This window comes from Canis lupus, chromosome 1, assembly GCF_011100685.1.
Source record: "Canis lupus familiaris isolate Mischka breed German Shepherd chromosome 1, alternate assembly UU_Cfam_GSD_1.0, whole genome shotgun sequence".
NCBI lineage: Eukaryota > Metazoa > Chordata > Mammalia > Carnivora > Canidae > Canis > Canis lupus.
In genome coordinates, this window is record NC_049222.1 from 120,766,824 (window position 1) to 120,794,413 (window position 27,590).

A 27,590-nucleotide genomic window follows, 5' to 3' on the forward strand; every position below is an offset into this window, starting at 1 on the left:
CCATTTCCTAGCCTCAGCAATCAGACAACAAAAAGACATTAAAGGCATTCAAATTGGCAAAGAAGTCAAACTCTCCCTCTTCGCTGATGACATGATACTCTACATAGAAAACCCAAAAGCCTCCACCCCAAGATTGCTAGAACTCATACAGCAATTCGGTAGCGTGGCAGGATACAAAATCAATGCCCAGAAATCAGTGGCATTTCTATACACTAACAATGAGACTGAAGAAAGAGAAATTAAGGAGTTAATCCCATTTACAATTGCACCCAAAAGCATAAGATACCTAGGAATAAACCTAACCAAAGAGGTAAAGGATCTATACCCTCAAAACTATAGAACACTTCTGAAAGAAATTGAGAAAGACACAAAGAGATGGAAAAATATTCCATGCTCATGGATTGGCAGAATTAATATTGTGAAAATGTCAATGTTACCCAGGGCAATATACACGTTTAATGCAATCCCTATCAAAATACCATGGACTTTCTTCAGAGAGTTAGATCAAATTATTTTAAGATTTGTGTGGAATCAGAAAAGACCCTGAATAGCCAGGGGAATTTTAAAAAAGAAAACCATATCTGGGGGCATCACAATGCCAGATTTCAGGTTGTACTACAAAGCTGTGGTCATCAAGACAGTGTGGTACTGGCACAAAAACAGACACATAGATCAATGGAACAGAATAGAGAACCCAGAAGTGGACCCTGAACTTTATGGTCAACTAATATTCGATAAAGGAGGAATGACTATCCATTGGAAGAAAGACAGTCTCTTCAATATTTATTTATTTATTTATTTTGATGATGCTTTTAAAGAGAAACCTTATGTGTGACACTGTGAACGTCAACATGTATTAACAGAATTTTCAAGAAGCCATTGGGGTTTTAGGGTTTCTGTGGCTAAAATAATTTAATGAAAACTATACCAAGCCAAACCTTGGGGGAAATACTCAGTGTTTTCTATGGATCAGACTCATAGGTTTGACTACTTAATTTTGACAAAGTATATTGCAAATTGGATGCAAAATTAAAACGTAAGTGACAAACCACGAACAAAAGAGTTTTCACAATGCAGAATCAAGTATTAATAAAATTACTGTGTAAAGTTTCTAATTGATGAGAGTAAGACAACACTAACACAAAGACCAGCCACAGTTGTGAACAAGTTGCACTGGGTCATCTTCAGTCCCTTATTTGTTTTATTTGCTTTGGTTAATCAAATGTTTAAAAGCAGAGGATTAGTAATATTGACTCATGTTCTGTTTAGATCCTGTACTTACTTTTAAAAATTTGTGTGATTATTTGTTTTCTTATTGACTGATATGAGAACGCTCTTTGTCATATGTTGCAAAAGCTTCATGATTTGTCATTTTATTTTCTTTTTTTAAAAAATTAACTCTTTATTGATACTATTTTATGGTTATATTGATCATCATACATTTATATCTATTGGTTCTTTTTTTAAAATTTCTTTTTATTGGAGTTCAATTTGCCAACATATAGCATAACACCCAGTGCTTATCCCATCAAGTGCCCCCTTCAGTGCCCGTCACCCAGTCTTTGTCATTTTCAAAAGTTAGTTCGTTAGTGTCATGTGCTGCAGAGAAATTTTAATTTTTTATGTGGTTAAAACTATCATCATTTTATGATCTGCTAACCTTAACTGTGTTTGCTTTTCTACATTAAATTTACTTACAAAATACATCCATTACCCTTATTTGGAAAAAAATAAGATGAAATAATTAAAATAGGAGAAAATGTCAGTGTCATTTTCGATGGTTTAACATTTTTTGTTTTATTTTTAAAGTAAATATGAGTCACAATTACAGATAATAGAGTACAAAATAATGACAGAAAGATCAGTAAGGTAAAACTCATGAGATGCTAACAAAGCTGAACTTGGGAAAATTCATAGTCTGTATAATTTATTATTAAGTGTAAAGGGATAAATGTAAGAGAGCTAGGTATCAAATGCAAGATACTATAAAGGAAACTGCAAACAGGTGCAAAAGAAAAGGATATAACAAAGGTAAAGTCTTAATATATATTTAGCACTTAATATGTATAATCAATATTTGATATACATTTACTTAAAAAACTTTTGCAAGAGCTATATACACATTTATTATATGTATGTAGATTATATATACATGTACACATATGTAAATATATATTTATAAATATATAAATACATATTTAATAAGTATATATAAGTATATACTCTATATACTAAGTATATACAGATAAACAAAAGAAGATAAATAGACCACAGGTCAATATTACTATTATTGCTAATTCTTTGTTTTAAACATTAAATTAACCAAAGTAAAATAAATTATTTTCAAGAGCAAAAATAAATAATTAGCAGGATTAATAAAAAATCTAAGTCCTGCTTTTTAAAAACTATGCATGAATTTCTGATCTATTTAGCAAGAAAATGAGGAAAAAATTCTCCCACAAACACATAAAACAAGTTGTCAGAAAACTGAGAGTAATCAAACCCTATAAAAATATTTTTACAGGGAACCTGGGTGGCTCATTTGGTTAAGTGCCTTCGGCTCAGGTTGTGATCCCAGGATCCTAGGATGGAGCCCCATATCGGGCTCCCTGCTCAGTGGGGAGCCTGCCTCTCCCTCTGCCCTTCCCCCCTGCTCAGGCTCTCTCTCTCTCTCTCTCTAATGCTCTCTCTCTAAAACAAACAAATAAAATCTTAAAAAAATATTTTTATAGTAAATTAAATTAAAATGCTTTATTTATTTGAGAGAGAGAGAGAGCGCGCATGAGTGGTGGCGGGGGGGGGGGGGGGAGGCGCAAGAGGATGAGAGAAAGAGAGATCCCAAGCAGATTCTCCACTGAGTGCTGAGTCCAACTTGGGGCTTCCTCTCATGAGCCTGAAATCATGACCTGAACTGAAATCAAGAGTCAGATTCTCAACTGACTGAGCCATCCAGGTGTCCCATAAATTGGTTGTTTTTTTTTCTTAAAGGTTTTATTTATTTATTCATGAGAGATGCAGAGAGAGAGAGAGAGAGAGAGAGATTGGCAGAGACACAGGCAGAGGGAGAAGCAGGCTCCATGCAGGGAGCCTGACGTGGGACTTGATCCGGGGTCTCCAGGATCACGCCCTGGACTGCAGGTGGTGCTAAACCACTGAGCCACCCGGGCTGCCCAATTGGTTGTTTTAAAAAAATGAGAGAGAGAGAGAGAGAGAGAGAGAGAGAGAGAGAGAGAGAGAAAACTATAATAAAAAAGACCAAAGACTAGAACTCTTGCACAAATGAGTAAGATGGAAATGTTTAAAACTTGTCAAAAGTTTACTACCAACAGAAGAGTAAAAACATAAGAAGCTTTTAGCAGAAGTGTATTTTTAAAAATATAAACAGTTTTAGAGCACAGTAACTTATAAAAACACTCCCTAATTCCTTTTATGAAACTATGGTAACTCTAATACCACAGCCAGGCAAAGACAGTTCATTAAGGGCAACTCACTTTTGAACATAATGTGAGAATAATAATCTCTAAGGAGAATAAAGAATAATATTCTTGGGATCCCTGGGTGGCGCAGCGGTTTGGTGCCTGCCTTTGGCCTAGGGCGTGATCCTGGAGACCCAGGATCGAATCCCACATCGGGCTCCCGGTGCATGGAGCCTGCTTCTCCCTCTGCCTGTGTCTCTGCCTCTCTCTCTCTCTCCCTCTGTGACTATCATAAATAAATAAAAATTAAAAAAAAAGAATAATATTCTCTATGTTTCTTTTCTACATTGAGGGGATCAAGGATGATTAATATATTTAAATTATATTCATATATAAGAGAGAAAATTTACACCCATGTCCTATTGAGATGTTTATAATAATATTCAACACCCATTCTTAAGAAACAAAATTCAAAACTTAATACCTGTCAGTATAATCAAAATTACACCTTCTTTAATCAAGAAAGATGCTTGGGACGCCTGGGTGGCTGAGTTGGTTAAGCGTTGGACTCTTGATTTCAGCTCATGTGATGATCTCAGGGTCATAAGATCAGGCTCCATGCTCAGGAGGGAGTCCGTTCTCTCCCTCTGCCCCACACCCACCTCATGCACACTCTCATTCTCTCTCTCTCTCTCTCTCAAATAAATACATAAACATTTGAAAAAATAAAAGAAAGATTCTTTCGCTTCCAAAACAGCAGCTGAATCATACCTTAGAATGAAAACCTAGAGGCATCTATTTAAGTAAGAAAGGAGTCTCATAATCCTTGCCATTTTTAATACAGTTCTTTAAATCCTAGCCAATGGGATAAAGCATGAATAAAAATTAGAAAAGGTGACAGTCTGAAAGTAGATGAGATAGTTATTGTCATTTACGTGGGAAAATTGAAGTGAGCGCACTGAAAAATTACTATATTATTTAATGAATTCAGTAACAAACTTTGGTGAAAAGAAATGCATAGACAGAAATTTTTCCTCTTTCTACATGCCAGGGATATGATGATATTAAAAATACATTTCTCAATAGCAACAAAACTATAAGATATCTGAGATGGTGTTCGCAAGAAACATGGAAAGCTATGATGAGAAAGAATAAGGATTGTAAATGGGATAACATGCACGGTATTGAATTAAAATTAAAAAGAAATATAAAGTTATCAATTCTCTTTATAGTATCTACAAGCTTAATGGGATAGATATAAAAAAAAAAAAGCAGTGGGACTTCGGAGGGCATAGTGCTCCATAAAATTATTGGGAAATTCATCTGGAACTTTAGAATTGCCAAGAGAGTTTGCAAAAGTAGAAAGACGACAAGGGACTTGTACTACCAAGTGAGCAACGTGCAAAGACGTGCTTTTAGCTTTGTATATATCCAGCCTGGTTTAATTGCGGGAATGGACAGATTAATCAATGAAACTGCACAAAGAGAGCAGAAGCAGGCCCATGTAAATATGAATTTCATGTAAGATAAATGTGGCATTTCAAACCAATGGGGAAAAGATGAAGAATTCAGTAAGTCAAATTGAGTCAATTTGCTGACCATGTGAAAAAAAAAAAGAGAGAGAGAGAGAGAGAGAGAGAGATCTTTACAGCTGAATGTGCACTAACAAATTTCAGGTTGATAAAATATTTAAATATGAAATTTGAAACCACAGAAATATTTTTAAAAAATACATGAATATTCATCTGATGTCATGTGTGCAAGTCCTTTCTAAGAGTCCACGAAAAGGCATAATCCATAAAATAAAAGACGCACAGACAAAATTCTTTATGTCAAAATGATCATGAACAAAGCTAAAGGTTAGACCCTTAACTGGGGATCAATATCCTTTAATAAAAGTGCTCACAAATCAGTAACTAAATGACAAACGTACAAGAGAAAACGGGCAAAGAAAATTAGGGGGATGTTTTACAATGAAGCGGCCAACGAATGCAAGAAAAAAAAAATTCAACCTCATTGGAAATTAAGGCTTGATCATCGAAAGGAACAATCCATGTAACGCAGTTAGCTCAGTGCCAGGAACACAGAATGTTCTAGACAAGTACTAAGTCTTTGTAATCGGATGGTCATGCTGGTGATGCTGACGAAGATGTGTGCCCTTAGCATACGGAAGAGCAGCGCAGGGATTACCTTTTTGGTAGAAGAATAAACGAATACATTTCTGAAGTGTGACTTCGCAATGCATAGCCAGAGTGTTGAACACATTTCCTTGGATAGATCATTCTCATTCGTACATTTATTCTGGTGACATCTAATGAAATCCTCTTCAAGGATCTCTCTCCAGGATGCTCTCCAGGATTGCAGTAGTTATCCTAACAGTCTCCATCAAAGGGGGGGTCACAGCAGACGACCCGCTGGAGTGGAGGGACACGTACGTGATGGCAATCGATACGGTGGTTACGGGGGCCGTAGACGACAAGAACTCGGCCCCGGTGCGTTAGGTGAGGATGGACGGTGCCCTGAGAGCGCGTGTGGGTTTGAAGATTACCCGTGTGTCTGCGTCTGGTTGGAAGGACCATGGTTATTTTGATTTCCTTCTGCATTTTCTGCATGTATTTTGCAAAATTCAAAATGAGCAGGTGGTAATTGGTAAACGGAAAGATATGCATCCCCCCGCTAGACAACGGCTTCTCCAGCTTTTAGAAGAAGCCTCATGGGACTCTGAGAGCGGAGCCTGGGAGCAAGGATTTAGGATCTGCTCTGCACACCCCCTCCCGGGGTCCTGGGTCAGCCGGGGTGAGCGGGGGTGGCTCATGGGGCAGAGTGGCAGGAGCCCCGCGGTGCCGGTGCTGAAGGGGGTCCGGAGGCGCAGTGGGTCCACGACACCTGCCCCTTCGCTGGCATCGTGTCCGTACGAGCGGCGCCAGTGGCTGTGTCAGTGCAGGCCTGAGTGGCCGCACCCTGGGTGCTTAGAGAGGGGTTGGGAACTAAACACTGACCCACAGACGGGAGCTAGGGGCCTCCGTGTAGGGCCTCTGGTCCAGCTCTCCCCTCTGGAGGGGACCTCTTCGTGGTTTGAAGCTTGTGGCTCCCTCCACGGAGGGCAGGCCCACCCTCCCGGTTATCCCCGGGCCCGGCTCCTGGACGGCGGGCCTCGAGCCCAACGCCTCCCTCTCTGCGCCGGGTGACGGGTCCCAAGGGGGCAAGGGAGGTGCACGGAGGGACAGAAAGGACATGGATCCTCTCCGAAGGCTGCCCAGAGCCCCGGTGCCCAAGATGGGGGCCTGTTGAGGCTGCCCACGCGTGATGTGGGTGCTGGGGGAGGAAAACCCTGGAGGATGTCCGCCGGCGCCTGCCCGCCGTGCTTCTAGCTCCTTCAGTGTGGCTCCACGGAGGCGGCCGCGTGTGCCAGGCTCTGTGCACATCCCCTGCCTCCTGGGCCCCGTTTCTGGCCTAACCGTGGGGGGGGCTTCCCTCGGAGACCAAAGTCTTGCAACCGCGCTGGTAATTCCCTCCGGCCCGTCTCCTCCTCAGCTCGCTGACCCTTCCCCCAGCAGCCCCGCTCCTCACAGACAATTAAGCGTTGGCCTCTTTCCATCTACACGCACCTCCTCCGGGAAGCCCGCCTTGATCTCCTCAGCCGCGCTGGGTCTCCTCGCCAGGGCCCGGGCCCCAAGGCTCTGCTCTGCGATTCTCATTTCGTGGTCACCTTCCGACGGCCGAGCCAGTCCCGGGCTGCAGGCTCTCTCCGGGCCGGTACCCGGGGGTTCGTGGCCCTGAGAAAGGTGGCCCTGAAAACGGATGATTGAACCGCGACAAGAAAGACGCAGCCTCTTCCCAGAAACCGGCGTGTGGAGGGGGGGCAGATCCACAGAAGGGCCTGGTGTAGCCGGGCACGCGGCGGGGGTGGGGGGGCCCGGGGGGACACGATGGTTGATGCGGACTTCGGGCAGGCGTGTTCCGCGAGCACGGGCCCAGCGTGGAAGGCCTGCAGTCAGGACACACCCGGCAGGGGCGAGTTCTGGAACGTTCGGCTGCTATTTCAGGCCGCGTGGGGGTTGCAGAGCCCCTGCCCTGCGCCGGGGAAGGTGGGTGAGGGCCCCGGCATCTCTGGCTTGGCCTCCTGACCCGGGCTGCCCTCGCCGGGGAGGGAGGACAGGCCGGCTTGCCCAGCAGCCGCGCCATGGGCCCGTAGCCTATTCCTGTCATGTCCCTGGGCTGCCCAGCTGTCACCATCATAATTACTGCAGCCGCGGCCGAGGGAAGTGTGTGGTTGTGGGGACCCTCCGGTCTCCTTAGAACTTTACTACTGTTGTTATGGCCGATCAGGACACGGCCTGCCTTCTGTTGGTCTCTTGAAAACGGCTGATTCCCATCCATCACGGGGCAGGCCAGCTGCTGCGGGGGCGGCTGTCAGGGAGAGGGCTCCGCTGGCTTCCTGACACGCTGGCCCCGACCTTGGGGAGGTGGCTGCTCCAGGCCACGCGTCTTTCTTGGGGTGGCATTTGGGCCGTGTCTTCTCTCTTAACCCCGGCCCTGCTTTGTGCGGCGGCCCCGACCTCCTGGCCCGTTGCCCGGTGTCTGCCCCGGATCACGCTCTTCCCCGCCGGAGGGGCCACACGCAGTCTTCTGCTCCGAAAGCCTTTGTCTTACGTTTTAAGCCATCGTCTCCCACATTATAAAAGGAATAGACAGTGACAACGACGATATAAATAGGTGGCACCGCGTGGCTGTTTACCATGCTGCAGACATTACCATTTCACAAGGATCTTCTAATTAACCAGACAACACCATGAGATGGGCGTATGATTCTCACTGTTCAGGTGAGGAACCCTGGCCAGACAGGGGAGGTGACTTGTCTGCTGTCACGCAGCTCACGCGTCGGGGTTCTGGGATTCAGGACTACAGAAGTCTCCTCGGAAATCTGGAAACCGAGAAAGTAGAAAAAAAGTCGCCAATAATTTCACTTTCCAAATGCAGCTCTTGATGATCCCGTTGTGGTTTTTTTCTCTTGATTTTTCTATTCATGATTCCCCCCTCCCCCCCCCCATAATTGTGATTACATCGCGGAATCGGTTTAGCCTTATTCTTCTAGAATTAATATCGTCACGTAAGCGTTTTCTCATGATTGTGTAACATCCATTTTTGTGGGTTTACTATCCTTTACTATTCCCTGTTGGTTGCTCATTGGCTTGGATCCCATTTTCCGATGCAACTAACAGTGATACTGTGGGTGAGGGTGTGTGTGTGTGTGTGTGTGTGTGGGTGGGTGTCACTTACTATATACTTAGCTTCTTGTTAAGATTTGTACATTCAGTTTCTAGTTTATTCTCTAGGCAACCCGATGAGGCAAGGAAATATTCACTCAACCATCTCACAGATGAGAAGCTAAGGTTTAGAACAGTTAAATCAATTGCCAGGATCATGCAGCAGAGAAGGTCCCACGCCAGAATGAAAACTGATGTCAGTTTGACAAAGGCCATGCTTTTGGCCATTAGTCTATCCTAGGGCTATAGGGCTTTTTCCATATTACGTTTTTAGTTAAAAAATTGTTGGGGGGTACACGACCACGAGCGGAAGCGGGGGCATCACCGTTTTTGAAACAAGTTAGAGGGACTTGCCCTCTGTTCCTGTTGGATCTTTCTGGTGCTGTCATTGCACGTTATCATTGAGCCCGTCGGTGGGGTTATTAAGAGCCCCGTCCTTAATGGCTTGTGACAACCCAAGTTTACTTCTTGCTCATGCTCCATGTCTGTCCTGTGTCGGCTGGGCTCTGCTCCAGGTGTCCTCGCTCTGGGACGACTGATTTGAACAGTCGCCATCTGGAATGCTGCTTGGTCACTGTTGCAGATGGAAAGAGAGCTCTGGGCGTCTCCCACTGGCAGGGAAGAGATCTGGCCCCAAGGGGACAAATGTCCCTTCTGCTCAGAGCTCACTGGCCAATGCTCATCACGTGGCCCACCCACGCAGAGCCCTGGGGGGCGCAGTCCTTCATGTGTCCTGAGGGGACAGAGGGCTGGGACTCACCCCAAAAGGATCCATGACGAGCACAGTCATAAAAGTTGCTCATTTGATAGTTGGAAATAGTAACACAGGGTTGCTTCAATTGAGATTATTTTTCTTGGTAGGTCTCAGTATTTCTTCATATTTTCTTGGCCAGTTGGACCTTCTCTTTTGTAACTTGTTTGTCCTGTTCTTCGCCCATTTATCTGCGCTATCTTAATGCTTTTCACAAATGGTTTCCTGATGTGTTGATGCCCTAAATGGGTCTTTGATGAGTGAAAACACATGGTGTCTCACAGGCCAGTTTCCCGTAGATATTTTTAAACCTATGTATGTAAATTACGCTATTAATTTCCTTCTGTTTTCTCAAACAAGTGGCCCCGGATTTATGTGAACTTCAGGTTAAGAGTTAATTGTAAGTTCAGCTTTTCAGTTACTCCATGAAGACTGAGGGAGTTTCCGTGGATTTTAGCAAATGGGTTTCAAAACCCTGGTGTCCTCTTGGGCTCCTTCTCCCTGGCCCCACACAACCCACTGGACACCTGGCCCCGAGTGTCCATTCTATGGCCATTTTGGTCACTGCATCCACCTCCTCCTTCCCACTCCCACTCCTCTGTCCCCAAGTGAGGGGGGGACACGTGGACGATTGAAATAGCTCCCTGACTGGTGTCTTAGATGTTCCACCAGAGGAGGGGCCGTTCTAATTATATCTTGTCTCCCCTCAAAGCTCTTCACGGTGGCTTCCTTTGCCCAGGGGGACCCATTTACCATGGTTGTGCACCACAGCCTTCTAGATGGGACACAGAGGAACAGTTTTTATAGATATAAGTAAATTTTCCTGTGTATTAGAAAGGTAATTACCTAGCATAGTAAATTCATGCATTGGCAGATATTCTTGCTTATGAGTAAAAGTGAGTAAAGTGTAAAAATTTAAAGGATACTAATAAGTGAGTAACAATAGGGAGCACATAGATGTGGCATAGATAATGGGATCGTGTACAAGTCACAGAAGTTTGGGAAAGACTGTCCTACCGTCTAACATCCAGCTTCAGCCGGGCTTCCTAGCCCTGGGCCCCTCCCCTGTCCCCTCCTTATGCACCCCCCTCCCCATTTCCTATTCTTAGAACTCACCAATAGTGGTCCTCCCTCAAGCCTCAGTGACCATAAAGACCTCCCCTTTATTCCTGGCGAAGGTAGAGTTCTTCTCTGCCTCTTTGCAGGGAGGAGGGGGGGATCCTGGCTCACTTTTTACTCGTGTTCTCCTTAATTGGAATATTTTTTTTGGAATATTTGTTCAATTTGTTACTTTCCCATCTAGGTATTTATTTGAAATCACAGCCTGGGCTTTCTTTCAATGGTCATCTTTTGCCTACAGAAGGTGCTTTACTACTTAGGTAGTCTATTTGTATTCACGGTCTACGGTCTCCTCACAACCGCTCCATTTTACAGATGAATTCGCCAAGGCTCAGACACGGTCAAACACCGTTCAGCTAGTCACGGCAGGGATTAAAACTTGGGGGTATGACCTCACACCGTGACTTTCCTACTTTACCCCCTGGCCACCCTGCTCCTCCTCAATGCATGGTACCTGCATATCGTAGGTGCATAAAGGCCTTTGGAGTGAAGGAAATATAAACACATTCTGATTTCTATGACTCTTGTTCACGGGACCCATGGCAATAGTCCCATAAACTGAGTTTTGAGACATTCTGCCCACAGAGGACTGGGAATTCTTGGGTTGTTTCCTCCAGACTGAATACCCGAGCATTTTCTGACATCCTCCCCAGGGAACCTGGGGTCACTACTGAGCAGTGATGTTCTTTCTTCCTCTCCAATTACCTGTTGGCGAGTGGAGACAAAGGCATCCTTGTCCAAGTAAATATGGCTTGAGGAGAGATTCTGGAAGGAGCACAATAACGCTTTAGAGACAGTACTCTGAACCATGACTGGACAACTCCTTGAACGGGTTCAGGAATGTTACCAGAGGTACCCAGGAGCTCCTTTTATACTTATGTGAGAGATGGAACATTGGAGAATTAACCAATATTTTTCTATATAAATATCATCACCAATGATACCTGCCAAATTAACAGAGAAATGCCAAATCCTTAGAATCCCTGAATTAGGGCAACCTCTTTTTGGGCAGCAGTGATGTGCCAGGGAGAGAAGGGAATGCAAGTGACACGAACTCTACTCTGGCCTTTACTACTCACTCGTGTGAGCTCTTGGGTAAGCAACACAGCTGAGATGTGCCTGGCCTGATTCTCTATGTCCCAGAACTGAGGCAGCAGGTGCCCGCTGGGGCAGGAGGAGTGTGATAAGAATTGGAGTCTCTGAGGGGGCATCGAGGGGACCAGATTAGTGGGCTTGATGAGGGAGAGTTTATTCAATCTTGGAACACTCTCCTCGGCCTGCCAAAATGCCTCGGCTTGACAAAGGTCCCAGGAGATCGAAAAAGTGTGGTTGATGTGCCAGGATTTTCATGAAAAGTAGTGTTTAGGATTATTAAGGAATTCAGAGATGTGGGCATGCCGAGTATATGGTTCATGAAAGACTGATACACCCTCTGGGGGATTATGTTCCATAGGAACACCCAGGCGGCACATGATTTTCTCAGGCCTTCTGGAAAGTGCTGGTGGGGAGGGGGTCACCATCACTAGGAAGTTTGGTGGTGGCACATCTGTGTTGGCCGGGGCTGACTTTAGGAGAGGCGTTGTAGAACGAGGCTCAGTGACTGTAATGGGGATGATAGGATCCCTCAGAACAATAGAGACCAGATGGCCAAGCTCAACTACCAGAAGCCAGGTAGACGTAATTATCTTAATGAGTAGCCACGAAGGTGGGCGGGCCAATTTGGCCTGCGATGTGGAGCTGGTGGACAGAACAGAGCTGTCCCTAGGAGCAGCCCACACAGGTATGACTCAATAGTACGGCTCTGTTTTTCTTGATTTCCTTTGGAAGAAGATCAGGAGACTATAGGAAATTACCCCAAATAAAATGACACAATATTATGCCCAGTTTTTAGACCTGAGATATTTTCTTGGACTGACTACAAAAGCCCATGTACCCAGGGGGAAGGACCCTGTAGCCCTAAGGCCGTGTGCCTGGTTAGGAGTCCTCAGTCCTTTCCCAAAGACAATTCCAGCCTTGTACTTGGGTAACTCTATCCTGGGGAGAGGGGAATAGTCAAGCATTTGGAGTCTTGGACCTAGCATCTGAGGTGCCATTGAGATCTGGAGGCTTAAAATGTCATCACGGCCCTTCTGTATGAGTAGCGGCACATGGGACCAGGTAATAAATGGAGTCCTGGTCAAAGACCATCTCCCCAGTGTTTATTTGCCTGAATCCTGAATGTCAAATCAGAATAGATGGTGCAACTCCCATGCTGCATCCTTGGACTATAGACTGAGTGCTACCATGGCGGGGAAACCGTGCCCTGGCCCTCCCTCCAGCCAAGAGAGTCAAAGTCTATTATTCCAGGATGAGGGAGATGGTGAAAATTAGTGCCACTCGTAAAGATCTAAAGATATGTGTCGTGTGGCCATCGACTTCATCAGGAGAGTCCCTGTTTGAACACAAATGGATCCTGAAAGATGACAGTGTCTCCCACACACAACCTTGCAGTTGCCCTGATCACAGCTGTGACACCAGGTGCGGTATCTTTGTTAGAACAGAGTAACATGGCCTGAAGTTCATGACATGAGCGCTGACTTGGCAAATGTGTTCCTTCCCAGCCCAATCAGGGATGATCAGAGAGTTTGTATTCACATGGAGCAGACCACAGTACACATCGCTTCTCCCCAGGGCTGTGTTACCCTTCTCACCCTCTGTCGTGCTATGGTCCACGTTCATCTGCTCCGTGTGGACATCCAGCAAAATATCACGTTGATTCACTACATTGAGAACAAACTCATTGGGCCACGTTAGCAGATTAACATTTAACGAAATGCACCTAGCATGTTGGGGGCCGTGGTAAGACATATGTGTTCCAGAGGTTGGGAGATAAACCCTCCAAAGATTTGGGAAGCTGCCACACCCATAAAGATTTTAGGGGTTCAGTGGTCAGGGGAACGTCTATCCAAACAACACTCCATCCAAAGAGTAGGAGAAATTGTCGTGTCCTGCATCTCTCACCCTGACAGAGGAAGCACAATGTCTGGTAGGCTCTTTGGGCTCCATAGGCAGCTAAATCTATACCTGGCAGTACTGCTCTGACTCCGAGACTGGGTGACATGAAAGGCCATCCTGTTTGAAGGGCTTCTAGAATAAGAATGGACTCCGCCACAGGCCCTGGCCACGGTGCAAGCAGCCCTGCCATTTGGGCTGTAAAATCCAGCCAACCCGGTGGTATCAGAGCTAGGTCCCAGGGCTTGGAAAGCATGCTGTGTGGAGTTTATGGCAAACTCCTGTGAAAGAATCAGAATGTGCACTTGACCCCGGGTTCTGGATCGGGGCCATGTCATTTGCCAGGGACAATAGCTCCATTTGAAGAACGGCTCCTGATTGTGTTGTGGGTGGAGATGAAGCACCTGACCAAGGGGGCATCAGATGACCATGTCGCCAGAGCTCCCCTCTATGAGATCACCAACTCATAGGGCTAGTCACGTCCAGAAATAAACCATCAGCAGGTGGAAATGCATCAGCAGGTGGCCCAGGTCCACATGTTCTCCGCGGCTGTACCAACACTTCTCCCTCACATTGCTCCCCCGACTGGGGATCTCGTGTGTCCAACTAATGGAGGATAACAAAGCCTGAGATTAGTTCATGGAAAGGCTGGCTCTGCATGAGGGTACCAAGGACGGCAACCACACTCCAGTCCTTCTCAGGAATGGCCTTGAAGCATGGTGGTGAGGGAACGTCTAAAGGGAAAAACTTCAGCAACGCTGGTCACCCATTGTGCGTGGAGATGTTGGCCAAGGCCACTCTATATGGTCTTAGGGGCTGAAGGGTGAATGGTTTGGCTGGCTGGTCAGGGCCTAGCAGTAGAAAGAGTGGATGCCCGGGGCTGGGAGAACCAGGGTGGAGTGGCGGATGGGCACTGGAGTAGGCGCCAAGTTTGGAGATCTTGGTATTGTATCCTAATGCCCGAGGGTAAGCTTTCATCCTCACAGAGGCACTTAGCGATCACGTGGACAAACCAAGTCAAGCGGCTGATGTTAGCCCCCGATGCATCAACTGTCATCGTCTACTGCAATAGAACGTGAGGGGCAGGGATGGTGGTGCTTCATGGGCCCAACAGTGTGGGCTCCCACTTACCAAGGCCAATCTAGCTACTCCTGCAATAGGGGCCAGTGCCGGGTCCCCGGTACAGCACCCTCTCTCCGGAAGACCTCCTGGATTCCTGTCGGCAAGTCGATTACATGGGGGCCCTTCCCCTCTCCAAGTGATTCACTACAGAGCACTCGATCCACCGGAATAGGGGCCCACAGATTATCACACTGGGCTAGGAGACCCCCGCCCCCATAGCAGAGGAAGTCTGGGATTGGGCCCATGCTCATGGAGCCCCTGGTCATGTCATATATACTGTGCCATCCAGAAGTTGCTGGCCTAACAGTCTGTTAACATGGCTTGTCAGAGGCACAGCTAAGTCACTGACCGGCACAGAGGTGACAATTTGTGACCCATCACCAACCTCCCTCCGGGATGTGAAACATACTTGGATTCAAAGATGTTTCTTTGATGCTTCATCCCCATAGATGATTATATGTGCCTCCTACATAATAAAAAGTCATGGACCCAGGAGCCCTGGGGTAGTATCCGGAGTATCCTGGCTGCCATCACTCCTATTAACCCACCGGGGGAGAGTGTGTCCCCACAGCTCTGGGTTTGCCACCAGACAGGGCAAGGATAAGCTGTAAGTGCTGCCCAGACACCTTGGGTTCCCTGTGCCAAGGCGATAGCAGGCGAGGAGAAGTGTCACCGTGTTGGCATCAGGGGCTGTGCTGGACACTGGGATGTGTTCCCCCACTTTTCCCCTCAGTGGAGTGTGGCCTCACCTGCTGGGAGCATCTCTGGCAGGTGGCCTTCAGCTGTCCCTCCCTTCAGGGGTCGCCTCAGCTGCAGACAGGTGACTTACTCAGGGTCACGTCGTCCCCCAGCGTGGACCACAATTGGACAGCGCTGAAGGGCCGTGCTAGCTGCAGAGCCCTGTAAAGAGTCCTCCTGGCATGGCTGGCCCGCGAGGCCCGCCTGCTCCTCCCGAGGCCCGCTCCTCTTTCCGTTCCCCCTGTCCCACGTGTCGCTTGCCAGGAGCCGTCCCTAACATACCTCCTGCACGCAAAACTTCATCCGCCTGCCCCTGGTCCCTGGGGATCCACTGCCCTTGGTGCCTGGAGGACCCACTGCCCCTGGTTCCTGGAGACCTCCACAGGTGACTGTAGTATGTGGCCAGGCTCTGGAAGGACCAGGGCAGCCTCCCCACTGCCCCTGCCCAAACCCCCTGGCGAGCCACTTCCCAGCGCCCCTCCACGTGGCTTATGCTACGAGGGTGACTCAGAGGAGGGCCTGGGCCTCTGGGTGCTTCCAGCATGAGCCACAGGGCAGACAATCCGAACCTGGGGCAGTGGAGCTGCAGGAGCAGGTGAGGGGAGGGGAGGGAGGGCTGGGGGCGGTCGGGGGGACCCCTGAGCACTGGGCTCGGGGAGCCAGGTCGGCATCTCCAATTCCATCCGGAAAGGGTTGCAGCAGCTCACCTTGTCCTCTTAACACCCCTAAGCTGCAAAGAAACCGCTTCTTCTGGGAAGCCGCCGGGCTCACGGTCGGTAAGTCGGGTCCTCGGTGGGATGCCCAGGGGCCAGGGCTCTTCCTAGTGGCCGCTGGCAGTCACCCCCCCTCCGCACCCACATTTTTCTTTGTTCCCCGCACCTCCCGAGGTGCAGACTTTTGAAGCCGACCAGCCGGGCTGCCGGGCCCGAGTCTATGCACGCCCAGAAGCCTCGGAGCTTGAATAATCGATTCCACGCTGCAGAGCGCCGCCGTGGCCTGGGCCTTGGCCGTCGGAAGCCCACGCCAGGCCGTCCCCCCAGGTCCGCCAGCTGGGGAGGGCCTGCCCTTGGCCTTAGCGCCGTGGATGCGCACAGCGCTGTGCAGATGCAGTTGCTAACACAGCTGGGCCAGGCCACTGGGCCAGGCTTCTCGAAGGGGCTTAAAATATGGAAGGCCGCCGCTCAAGACCTTCCCGGATCTGGGCCGCGGAGGACGGGGATTGGGCTGTGCTCACAACGTGTGGCGATGCATAAATATTAGCCTTAAATAACTGTGAATACCTTGTTTCCTCAAAAGATTAGTGGCTCTTCCCTGGGTGATAAATTGTGCGAGTTCCACGGCAGACCTGTCTCCCACTGTATTATCCCGGCGCCCTCTAAATAACCACGTCCCAGGGATGCTCGGCGGCGGGGGGAGCGCGGGGGGGCAGCCGCAGGACCCCGAATGCAGGTCCTTTCTTCTCCTGCGCCTCCCTCTTTGTCTCAGGCCTCCCTTGCACCCTCAGCTGCGTCTTCCTCTCCGTAGTCGATCCCCTCTCTCTTTCTCACTAGCCCTCCGCCTCCCTCCCAATCCCCGACTTCTCTGTCGGGGTGACAGTGCTACCTAACGTTCCTGAGCTCACTTTATTTTTTATTTGTTATTGTTATTATTTTTTATTCATTATTTTTTATTCATTATTTTTATTATTATTTGTTTTTATTCATATTCAATTGGCCGACATATAGAGTAGCACCCAGGGCTCACCCCATCACGTGATGGGCTGCGTTAATTTTTTTTTTTTTAAGATTTTATTGATTCATGAGACACACAGAGAGAGAGGCAGAGACCCAGGCAGAGGGAGAAGCAGGCTCCATGCAGGGAGCCCGACGTGGGACTCGACCCCAGGACTCCAGGATCACGCCCTGGGCCAAAGGCAGGCGCTAAACTGCTGAGCCACCCAGGGATCCCCCCTGTGTTCCCTTTAACAGATGTGCTAAAGTTGGTGAGGTTGGAAGCCCTTTATGCCTCCCAGGGGTTGGGGGGGGACCCTACCTGTCCTGGGGATGGGTTAGCCGAGGCGCAGAGAGGTTAAGGAGCTCGCTCGAGGTCACGCGGCTAATAGGGCGGTGCAGCCAAGACTTGCTGAGCTGGGAGCCGGTGCTCTGGGCCTCTGTGGGCTCCGCTGCAGGGAGCCGTCGGGGCCCCGCACACAGGCAGGTCCGGGCCTTCTTGCTCTTTGTGGTTCTTCCTGGGGGATCGGTACCAAGGGAGGGGAGTGACCTTACAGCCAGTCTGGGTCGCTGCCTCTTGAGGGTACTTGGCAGGATGCTCCTTGCTCCGTTTTCTCTTTGCATGAACTGATTTTCTTGGGCCTTGAGTTACAGAGGGGGCCGAAGTACACCCGCCTACTTGGGAGCCTGGGGGCACCTGGGGGACAACAGGGTCACACACGTGACCTTACAGGCATCCTCTGCCGGGCGCCCAATACTTTGGGTCCCAGGATATCCCCGGGCACCCCTTTCCAGACCGCTCATGATCCAAGGTGCGGAGGGGTGTTCGGTTCATTTTTTTCTTGCCCCCCCCATTTATTTTACTCAACTTTATTAAAATGGATTTAGATGGAGTAACAGGCACAGACTTTAAGCGTAGGGGTTGGCGGGTTTTGACCAGTGTCGGCATCCAGGAAGCCCCCCCCCCCGCTTCTGGAGTCAGACCACATCCAACTCGAAGGGCCCGGCCCCTCCTCGCCAAGCCGCCCGCTGGCATAGGGTCTGTCGCGGTCTCTTGCTTTCACCTGCTTTAGCTCCTCGCATAAAGGGGACAGGCTCCATCCTCTTGGGGTCGACCCAACGTGATGACATCTTTGGGGTTCTTCCATTGTTGAACATTATCTGTAGTTACATTAAAAAAAAATTTTTTTTTGAGTTTCTGGACGGTTTCTCGTTGTATCACTGTAAAACAACGCGCTTTCTTCATTCCTGAGTTGGTGGACGCGGAGTCGTTTCCGGTTTTGGGGTATCATGGGATTAATGCTGCTTTGAATATTTGTGTATATGTCTTTTGGTTGAACAATTAAAAATAAAGAAATCACGAGGAGTGGGATTTTCTGGGTCAGATTGTGTGTGTTTGACTTTATGGCAGATTTTCTTTTTTTTTTTTTAAATCTTTTTTTTTTAATTTTTATTTATTTATGATAGTCACAGAGAGAGAGAGAGGCAGAGACACAGGCAGAGGGAGAGGCAGGCTCCATGCACCGGGAGCCCGATGTGGGATTCGATCCCGGGTCTCCAGGATCGCGCCCTGGGCCAAAGGCAGGCGCCAAACTGCTGCGCCACCCAGGGATCCCCTATGGCAGATTTTCAATGTGATGGTTCCGTGTTGCATCCCCACGGGCCAGGTATGCCTTATAATCGCCCTGTGTCCTGGTTCACATTTGGGGTCTCCCGTGTCTTCGATTTTAGCCATTATGCAAGGTATAGATGGTACCGCCCTGTGGGTTTATTTTGCGTTCCCCTGATGACCGGCGATGAACATCTTTTCATGCGCATGTGGCCCGTTTCTGTTTCTCTTTGTGTGTGTGTGTGGGAGGTATCTATTCAGGTCTTTTGCTCATTTCGTACCTTAGATCCTTGGATTTTTAAAAACTTATTATTGACTTGTCAGAATTCTTTACGTATTATGGATTCAAGCGCTTTGTCAGATATGTGTACTGTGCTTATTTTCCCCAAGGCTTTGGCTTGTCCTTAATTTTCTTAATGGTGTTTTTGGGGGAAGGAAACGTTGATCCTGGGCCTTCTAAGAGCTGTTCTAGAGCATGAATATTGAGAACTCCAGCAACCGGGATGAATGTCTGGGGTGACCTCCATTTATTGGAAGTACCTGGGGCTAAGTGGACTCAACGTGACCAAGGCCAACAGCGGCAGGCGGATGATCCTTCAGGACAGGGAAGATAGCCCCTTGATGAATCCCAAACATACCTGAGGGGGTGGGGCAGGGAATGGTTCAACCGTGCCAGAGCCTCGAGTTACGGCATGAGCTGCTGAGGAATTAATAGTCAAGAAATTCTTGACTGTTAGATTGACTAGATTAGATTAGATTCTTGACTATTATATTAGATTCATCAATGAATCTTGATGGAATCTCACTGTTGCCACAAGGATAAGACTTTGGGGGATGTCTATCTTCTCTCTTTAACATCTGAAGGCTACGGACTTTGCACACATGTTGCTAAATGCTTTCAACGAGGAATTGGGCCGAGTCACAGCCAACTGGAGTCATTGCCCAACATCCCACCAGGGAGCCAGTGGGGCTGAGGTTGAGCCCAGGGCCGTTTTTCTCTGGGGCCCGCCGGGCTCCTTCCACCACCCCACACTGCCCCTGTACTCGCACAGCCAAAGTGAGCTCCCTGCAGTTGTACGTGGCAATTGAAATCCTCCTTCTTCCAGACTCTCTGTCGAATAATTGCTATAATACTACTTAGCCATCTTCTCCAGGCTCAGTATTCTTAGTCCCTTAACCCAAGCCTCAGATGGCTTACGTTGCAAGGCCCTTGCTACACACACGGTCCCTCTCTGGTCCATCGCGTGGCTCAGCCCAGGTGGCCAGAGGTGAACGCAAGGTGCGCGGATAAGCAATCTGCACAGGGTGACGTGGGATCTGCTGCAGAATGTCTGTGACCCCCCCTGGTGCAAGCACAGACCATGCGTGGTTCACCAGTTACCCACTGAGAGCTCGCTCTTGGCACACAAAAGGCCAGAGGCAGCGGGACGAGCAGAGGAGTGGCAGACAGATCCTACGTCCTCCCCGAGCCCTGCCTACCCCCAGCCCCTCCTAGTGGATCACACAGATAGCAGAAAATGCAGATTTAAATGAATATATATTGTTATGGTTTTCAGAAGTAAGTAGGGGAACATGAGACAAAGAAACGAGAGAGGCATCGGCTGCGCGATAGGGTGATTAGAGAAAACTCAAGACTGAGCCTTGACCCAAGGCCTGAGAATGAATCATCTGGGGGGGGGAGGGCAAGTGTTCCAGGCAGGGGAGCACCACCAGGGATGTAGCCTGGTCATCAGGAGTAGACATTGAAGCTGTAAGCAGTCTATGTCTCGAAGGTCTGGGCTGGAAATTTCAACTCAGGAGTCCCCGGTGCACTGTTGTTGAGTGTTCTGGGGCTGCATGAATGGTGATGAGAGGAGAGAGAAAGGAGAAGGAGAAGGCCCTGGACAGAGCTTTGGGGAGCATCTCCTTTCCTTTCCTTTTTCCTTTCCTTTCCTTTCCTTTCCTTTCCTTTCCTTTCCTTTCCTTTCCTTTCCTTTCCTTTCCTTTCCTTTCCTTTCCTTCCTTTCCTCTCCTCTACTCTCCTCTACTTTCCTCTCCTCTCCTCTCCTCTCCCCTCCGCCCCTCCCCTCCCCTCCCCTCCTCTCCTCTACTTCTCTTCTCTTCTTTTCTTTTTTCTTTTCTTTTCTTTCTTTTCTTTTCTTTTTTTCCTTTCTTTTCTTTTTTAGGTTGAACAGAAGACAAGAAGCCAGAGAAGGCATGAGGAAAGTGACTGAGCATCTGCCTTTGGCTCAGGGTGTGATCCCAGAGTCCTGGGATCGAGTCCCGTATTGGACTCACTGCAGGGAGCCTGCTTCTCCCTCTGCCTGCGTCTCTGCCTCTCTCTCTCTCTGTGTCTCTCATGAATAAATAAATAAAATCTTTAAAAACAACAACAAATAAAGAACAGCGAGCAAAGCGAGAGGAGAGGCAGGAGTGAGCATTGTCCTGGCAGTAGGGCCCGCTGGCCGCCAAGTGCAGAGCTCTAGATCGAGAATGCTCCAGTCTGGAGCCCAGGAGCCCAGTTCCACCTTTCATGGTGTTCTTCTTTGGGCCAGTTCCATCCATACCTTGCTACCACCCGGACTATCTGCCCTTGCCTGGTCCGTTCTTGATCAGCTGTTTCCCGAGGGACAGGAGATGGGATTCCAGAGAGTTTATCTGTCTTTAACCTCAGAGGACGAGGCAACCACATCCCCTCCGTATAGTAGTCACTCCTCTGAGCTGGATGCTTGGGGTTCATCAGAGGACCGGGCTGCTTTCCCTCCAGCCCTCACCTCTCCTCACCACGTGGAAGCTCCCCCTGCCCCTCCTTCCCGGGTCTCTCCAAGGGCATCTTGATGCAGAACTTTCTTGATGAGAGCCACGTGTCAGATTCCCTCGATCTGAAAACTCCTCCTCCCGCCTTCACACTTCGGAGTTTCTAGGGACCCATCACACAGCAGCACCCCCCCCTTCCCCCTGAATCCACGGCTTCACCTCCTGTGGCATCAGTCACCTGCAGTCAACTGCAGTCTGGAAGCAGATGATCCAACCTCGAGTGTCCCCGCAAGGTCAGAGAACCTAATGCCAAGTCATGACGCCTACATCGCTCACGTCTCTGCATCTCAGCCCACGTCACATCATCACGAGAAGGGCGAGCACAGTACGATGAGATATTTTGAGAGACAGAGAGAGGGAGACCACGCTCAGATAACTTTTATTATAGTATATTGTTATACTTGCTCTATTTTATTGTTATTGTTGTTGATCTCTTACTGTGCCGAACATCGACGTTAAACTTTATCATAGATATGAAAGGATAGGGATCCCTGGGTGGCGCAGCGGTTTGGCGCCTGCCTTTGGCCCAGGGCGCGATCCTGGAGACCCGGGATCGAATCCCACGTCGGGCTCCCGGTGCATGGAGCCTGCTTCTCCCTCTGCCTGTGTCTCTGCCTCTCTCTCTCTAGCTGTGTCTCTATGAATAAATAAATAAAATCTTTAAAAAAAAAATAAAAATAAAAAAGATTTAAAAAAAAAAAAAAGATATGAAAGGATAGGAACAGAACGAAACCAAACCACATAATATACCAGGCTTCAGTATTATCTGTGGTTTCAGGAGGTCTTGGAATGCATCCCCTGTGGATAAGGGAGGACTGCGATTCGCAGGATGTGCCCACCACTTGCATTAAAGGGATGTCAGAGGTTTTCATCCGCAGGCAGAAGGAGAAAGCTAAATGTGAAGCATGCGAATCAGCCGCATTGTTCCCAACATCCCAGAGAAATCACCACGAGAGCCGGCAGCATGAGCCAAAGGGTGAGGAGAGGCACCGAGGTAACTGGGTGGCTCGGATCATCCAAACCCAACACCGCGTCGGGACCCGGGGCAGAAGGTTCTCCAGGTGGCGTCCTCTCTGCACACGGACCCCGGCGGCCTGGACTTGGAAGCCCAGCGCTCTCGTGGCAAAAGATTAAAATATTTTTCACACAATCGGTGAATTCTGTTATTAAACGTTACAGCCGCTAAATTAAATGGTAAGAATAAGTAGTATTTTGAAATTCTGAACATCTTATAATTAGATCAGCCTTTTTAAAAAAAAAAATATTCCAAGTTAAGGCACATTAGAATGTATTCCACAACATGGAGACAGCCTGACAAAGAAACATTATTCTTAGATTTACAATTAATTACCCTTATGTCTATACCTTGCATTCAATTTGCATATCTTAAAAGTGCTGTAAATTTCACAGGACTCCCTGTTTTATTTAAGATCACGCCGCTTAGGAAAAGTTTCTTCAGTGATAACTTTCTCTTGATTATGTAGTTGTGAGGTCAGTAAATCTGGCTCTACTTTGCTCCCCGATGTTATAATTTTTCTTTTTGTGTGTGTGTTTTTCATTATTTGGCTCCTTGTTCCTTCTGTCCTCTCATTTATTATTCCCCAAGGAGCCACCAGATAGAGAAGCTGGCTGGAAGACGAAGTGAGTGGTCAGAGCCTGAGATGTTATCTCTCCCCCACTACGCATTGGTACCGGGTGTCTGACATGTTCTATACATCTTTCTGGTGCCAACCTCATTAAACAAATCCGACTTGATGTATAGCTCTCAAGAAATGAAATTTCATGCAACAGATTTGTTCTTGCCCGATTGGTAGGCTCCGCCCCCTCAACTTGTCAGCTTGTCCCTCCATCTCTCCTTCTTCCCCTTCCTTTGCAAGCCCTGCACCCCCAGAGTGAGCTGGGGTGTTGTGATTTCCCATTGCGTTTTCGTAGGGTGACCACTAAGTTCCAGAACCTTTCGTTTGAGCAAAATTTTTTTGCTCACCATGAAAGCTGTATTTTAAAAAGACCACATTGGATTTCTTAAGTTATTCATAAGGAGCCATTAGCACGGTAAAAAAAAAAATTATATTATGGAGAATGCTGCATGTGTTTGCCTTGAATGGAGACACACGTGGCACATGCTTTAATCCATACCCACCTGCCGTTATGTGTTGTGCGCTCAGAATTGACCCCATGTGAGAGCGCTCTCCCGGGGACTCCATCTGTGAGGGACTGTACCAGGCTTCTGGGACAGGGGCATGGAACACTTCTGCAGAATGGTAAATATCAACTAGACCTACAAAGAATTGAAAGGATTAAAAAACATAAAATGTTTCAATAAAAGGCAACCGATAGTTCAATGTTTTTATTTTTTTATTTTTTTATTTTTATTTTTTTTTAAGTTAGTTCAATGTTTTTAAAAGAAAAAAGCCACAAGCACAATTAATTAGAACTGGTATGGCCATTAAGTGAAGTTTTAAGTTGCCTTTTTTTGTTGTTGTTGTTGTTCTGTTTTCTCAATGTATTTTTTTTTTTTATAATCATAGAGAAAACCATGTTTTTAAAAGAAAAAAGCCACAAGCACAATTAGAACTGGTATGGCCATTAAGTGAAGTTTTAAGTTGCCTTTTTTTTTTTTTTGTTCTGTTTTCTCAATGTATTTTTTTTTTTTTATAATCATGGAGAAAACCATGTTTTTAAAAGAAAAAAGCCACAAGCACAATTAGAACCGGTATGGCCATTAAGTGAAGTTTTAAGTTGCCTTTTTTTGTTGTTGTTGTTCTGTTTTCTCAATGTATTTTTTTATTTTTTTATAATCACGGAGCAAACCAAATACTCCACTTTGAAAGTGAGGATGACTTGACGCTGAGATGAGTGTGTGGTGCCATGCTGTATGGATTTTTGTCTCGGAGGGTTTGGTTCTGAGTATCGCAACCCTGGTGTGTGAGAGCAGGATCCCCGCGCTTTTGGAAAAATGAGGAGGAAAAAAGTTCCCCTCCCCCTTTAATTTTATTTCAAGCACGATCAGGTAATTTCCCCTGGCTTCCTTGTCTCGCTTATTAATTGGTAGTTTATTAAAGCAATTTTTAAAAAGTGAATACCATTGCCATTTCTCCCTTAGCAGCAACCAGAGCCCTGCATGGTACAAGATGTCAAGGAAGGAAGAGGGAGGCTGGCCAGGAAGCGTGTGGGGGGGAGGCGGGCCTGGCAAGCACGCAGGGACGAGGCGGCAGGGACACCTACACCACACCAGCCTGGGTCCCCTCCTCTGCGGGAGCGTGTGACATTGGCCGAGCCTCCCGTCTCCCTCAGGGAGGTCCTCCTCTTTCTCCCTGTGCCCGCCCTCTCTCCTTTCCTCATACCCGGGTGTCCCTACTGCTTCTGGGAGGTGAGTGAACGGGAGACTTTTTTTTTACAGATTTATTAATTTCTGACAGTGACATTCTTCATGACAGTTCACTATGTAAGTGAGTCCCCGTGATTTCTGAAAGCCCATTTATCCTGGCTTTGGATGGGCTGAATGCAAGTGCATGGGCAGGTGGCTCGCTCGTCGATCATCATATAATATTTCTATTAAAAATCATTTTTAAAAGCCTCCCGAAAATTTGAATAATACTTTTGCAAAGAACATAAAGCTACACCTCAGATTAGCCGTCCTAGAATACCTTGGCAAAAGTACCCAAGTAGCAAGAGTTTTCCTAGTCTTATGTCCTATATACATCTGTTAAATTACTCTGAGATCTCATTAAATAAAGCTAATGTACTTGTAAAACAGTAGGGAGAGACAGTTTATCATTGTAACTGTTAGAGAGAGCCATTCGGGTAGGGAGGGAGCCAAGAAGACTAGGTATATGCTGGTCAGTGTAGATGTTTCTAAGTCATAAATCTTGGCTCTTTCCCGCCTAGTTATTGTGTATTTCTTTAGGTGAGAGATTGATTGTAGCAGCTCAAGATGAATTTGCCCATAGTCCCTTTCTTCTCCTTCTCCTTCTTCTTCTTCTTCTTCTTTTTTTATTTTTTATTTTTTTATACTCCTGATGCTTCGCCAAGGTGATAATGCTTTTTCTCCCCCCTGCCATCATTTGTTTCAGATTAAAAGCGTGAAATGGCACAGGGGAACTCGGGGAGGCTGGTCTCTGTGGTCGGGCAAACATGAGGGCATGAAGATGTATAATGTCCCACGCGGGAGGAAGCCCTCTCTGGGCCCCGCAGGATTTATCACAGGCTCACCTGAAGGAGAAACAGGGGCATTTACACCATCCGATACCTGGAAAGACACTGTCATTTCCTCACTGAGGACTTTGCAAGCAGATGGTAAAAGGGGTTTAATTTGAAAACACTGAAACATTGTGTACGCTCAAAACCATGACAATTGCGGTTTTATTGTCTCCACTCAGGGAAATGTGTGTCTGGATCATCTCGTGGCCCGAATGGGGAGAAAAGGTACTTTTCATGAATATATATAGATGCTGAATTTATAAGGATCAATATAGTCGCCAAATGTTGTACAACATGTCAGGATATCATAAAAAGCAGGCAGTTCTACATAAAATACCAGCTTAATCTTGGAGATTTTAAAGCCTCATTAAAATGTGGATAAAGTCCATATATGGAAAGGCAGCCTTCAAAAGGTTGAAGTTATATATCTGTAGGGCAGGCGTTGTAACCGCCACTTCTGAATGTCAGTGGCCTCGTGGACTGTGGCGGGTCGTGGTCAGGGGCTTGAGGCTGGGGCAGGGAGTGGCACTGTGGGCCTGGGGCCCAGTGCTTTCCCACGCTCCCCTATAGGACAAGGGATTTAGCTAGGGAGGCCACGGTGGGCAGGTCGGGTCTGGCCGTCTTGGGGAGCTGGCACATCCGAGGGTGGAGCTTTTCGATGAATTGCAGATCGGCAACCTGGGCAGCAGGTCGAGAGGACCGATGGGGTTGGGGTGATGCGGTAGGGTGGCAGGGAGACTCAGGATGGCCACCTGAGGGTTGGAGGCCGAATCACATACTGAGCGGCTCCCCTCTCTGCCCCTAGAAGCCCAGGGGTGAAGTTACTCATTGGGAACCACTCACGCCTAGAACGCAGGGCTCCTGCTCCCCAGTGTCTGGCTTCCTATTCCCACGGAAGCCACAGCTTCTGATTGAGGCCACTCATTTCTTTTCTTTATCTTCTAGTGCTGAGACCAAGCTGAGACCAAGCTGTCCCCAGCCCCCCCACCCCCCCTCACCCCCAGAACGAGACTGGTGCTTTCCCCCTTGTTGGAAGTCTCCATGGTTTTGGCTTGTTTGCCTGTTTTTGCAGAGAAACTTTGAAAGTCAAGCAAATACTTTGATCGTGACCTTTCTGCAACACTGGCCCATATTCACCGCTTGTCAGCAGCACAAGATGGCCAGAAGTCATCCGTCACTGCCAGCCGTCACTCTGTCGCCTTTCCCATCAGCCCCATTACCCGGGATCAGGAGAGAGTAGAGCCTGGCGTCGGAAGGATCATTAAACTTGCGGCTCCCAGGTAGCGCAGGTAGGCCAGGTGGCCTGTTGTTATTTATAATAAAGGAAAGTGCAGCAGAAGTGCCTGCCGGTGGCCCAGGAGGCTGGCGGAGGACGCCTGAACAGTGTCATCGCTGAAGGACAGTTAAAAGTGGACTCTCCCCCCTCACTGTAAGCAAAGAGGATTTATTGAACATCTGTTCTGTACATGGCTGGGAAGATTGATTAATTTAATTGCTCACACTTTGCTTAAGTAACATTTGAATACTTAATGTCAAGTTTGAAGGATATTCCAACGTTTGCCCGCACACCTTCTCCTTCGGGTTGCAGAGGGAGATCCGCAAGGGGGTGGGAGAGCGTGACCGTCTGGAGTTCCTTCTAAATCCTTCTTCTCCGAGAGCCTGCAGGAGTTGCCAGTGGGAAAAGCTGCCTCTTTTCATAAAAGCAACTAGTTACTTTTCACATTTTCCCATTGTGATAAATCATTAATGTAATGAGGTTGGATCTTCTTCACTGAGTGGTGGTAATTTCCCCTCTGGTATCAACTGTGGAGACAGTTGAGCATATTATATATTTCTGTACCCTTTAACATAATACCGTAATCGTATGAAAGT

General features: G+C 47.6%; 1 long non-coding RNA gene across 1 annotated transcript in view; it reads left to right on the forward strand.

Annotated features, from left to right (window-relative positions):
* LOC111098384 overlaps positions 1-27,340 on the forward strand; it is a 49,348-nt gene extending 22,008 nt beyond the window's left edge. The window contains exons 2-3 of the long non-coding RNA XR_005354812.1: positions 25,898-25,943; positions 26,791-27,340. This is a non-coding gene — a long non-coding RNA (uncharacterized LOC111098384). The remainder of the gene's footprint in view (positions 1-25,897; positions 25,944-26,790) is intronic.
* Positions 27,341-27,590: the final 250 nt, after the last annotated feature.